Raw genomic sequence first — 2,457 nt, 5'->3', positions numbered from 1 at the left:
AGAATCGCCAGCCCAGCATCGAAATCTGGAAATATTAAAATCCCAATCTCTTCATTTTATTTTAAAGCAGATAGAGATATAAATAGAACCGCCGAAGTGTTCTGACCGGCAATCGTGCACCTTCCAGTTTTCAAATTCAGAAGAGGAGAAATGGGTTGCGCGCGCAACCCAGGCATTTATATCGTCTCCTACCATATTCACACGGACATAGACGTATCATAGTATTGGACCACGTCTCGTTTCAGATCTGGGATCACTGGGACCTAATATCTTTGATAGTATCCACATAGTATTCTTACCGTATCATCATGATCCAACAAACTATGGTCCCGCCAATTCGATGCTGAAATTCGTTCGACTTGGAGTCGCTTGGAGTCATGGACATAGGAAACAAGGGACTAGGCATGCCATTGCGGGGGTGATGCAATGAGGGGCGAGGTCCACCACCTTTTGATGTCCCGCGACAAACATGGCAGCGTCCATATGTTTATATTTTCATGCACAGTTTGGCGGCAAAAACGCTCGTTCGCATAATCAAATGACACATCGTAAGATGGCGGCTCTCCCCACTCATGGAATTCTCCCCCCTCCCGTGGATTCAACCCCGCTCGCACAAATTAGGATGGCATGCCTAATCCCTTGTTTCCTATGTCCATGCTTGGAGTGAACCGACGCCCCCCACCATACTCACTGCATTGGCGCGAATGGAAGGGGAAGCCAACTGCCGCACTCGATCCAAGATGTCAGAAAGGTCGGGTGCCCTAGGGTGCCGAATCTGATTAGTTGACTTTTTTTTCCTTGCGCCTGGCAGGACCATGCTTTGTTGGATCATGCCGTATCATGCAACAAAAACTCAAAAAAATCAAGATTAACTTTAAATTGATGAAATTCGGATTCTATGTTAAAATGCCTATTAGAAGGTCACAGAGTAATCGCAATAGTTTTTCTTGCAACGCTATGCGAGCTACAATGCACGCATTCTGCCCTCACCGGTCACAATGCTGTGATGGGTAGGTAGAGCATGCGTAACTCGTCTTATATCGCCGTCACGGCGTACTTCACGTATGACTGCGTATGACAGTCTGTCTGTGACGCACTCGTGCGTCCATCCTGCCGATAATTAATAAATAATTCAATAATAATGAACTACTTAGATCCTAGATAATGTTTATTTATCAAAATTCAAATATTCTAATTTGTGTCATACAAAGAAAATAATAAAAATAATTAGTCTGCCTTTTCACAGAACGAGGAATTTCTAAGCCATAAAAATAGTACCAATTAATCAAAAATGTTTATGTTGTATTTAGATAATATTTTGAAGAACCCCAATTTGAATTTCAAATGATTTTTTAATGAAATTTTTGGTAAAATTATAAGTTTGAATTTTTATGTAAAATAGCACATGAAATAGTTTTTATTTTTTGTAACTGCATTTTGGTAATATTAATTTCATACTATTTTTATCGATTTTGTCTAATTTCTAGAACTTCTTTTTAAACACTTTAATACATCTTTAATTTTTAATTGAATTTAAATTTATTTTATTATAATATTTTCAAGTTGAGACTAGAAGTTTAAAAAGCGCTCTCAGTTGTTGAAAATGATGATTGTCGTCGTGCACTTACTAGTCTCCCATCTCCCCGCTCCATGATCTAAAATCATACCGCGCTCTGTCTCTCGCAGCATCGCACAGTCTCCCGTCTAGGGATCGAAGTTTTTGGAATAGAACCGGTTCTCGGTTCCGGTTCTCGATATGTGACTCGATTCCGGTTCTCGAGAAACGGTTCTTATCAAAACTCGGTTCTGGTTCCACCGGTTCGCCATAACCCTTTTTACTGTGCATCTTCTAAAAAGCCCGCGCATAATTAAAATAATAAAATTAATTGAATAATCATAATAAAATCAATTAAATAATAATAATGAAATTAAAGTGGGACGATGGTCGTGGGGGCTAAAGCGTAGGCTTTGGACCCACTCCTTCGGCTTGCGGGTTCGATTCCCGCCTCGCACTCTGGAAGAGTCTCGGTGGCCCATGCGGTGAACACTAGCCTATCAAGGGAGTTGTTCATCTCCGGAGAGTCGTGGGACCGGTACCTCTAGAGAAAAAGGTTTTCTCTAAGTACTTAAGGCTGTTGCTCTTGGTGGTTCGGAACCCACCTTAAACTGTAGGTCCCCGTTCCACCACCAAGTAAGTGTGTGGAGGGTGTGTAAAGGAATAGAGAAGGTGTAAGAAAAATGTAAACCCTTATACAAGTTAATTTTATAAATCAAAAGACTAACTTTTATAAAATTTCTATTGTTAAAGGAATATTATTTTTATTTTCATTTATAAAATTAATATTTTATCATTAAACTACCAGGTGTATACATATGAAACCGGTATTTTTTCAAGAAAAAAACACATTTATTTCAAGAGAATAATAACAAATATTTTATTCAAAGTATGCGCCCTCG

Source organism: Belonocnema kinseyi, chromosome 6, assembly GCF_010883055.1.
Source record: "Belonocnema kinseyi isolate 2016_QV_RU_SX_M_011 chromosome 6, B_treatae_v1, whole genome shotgun sequence".
Classification (NCBI taxonomy): domain Eukaryota; kingdom Metazoa; phylum Arthropoda; class Insecta; order Hymenoptera; family Cynipidae; genus Belonocnema; species Belonocnema kinseyi.
Note: the sequence above shows the minus strand (reverse complement) of the source record.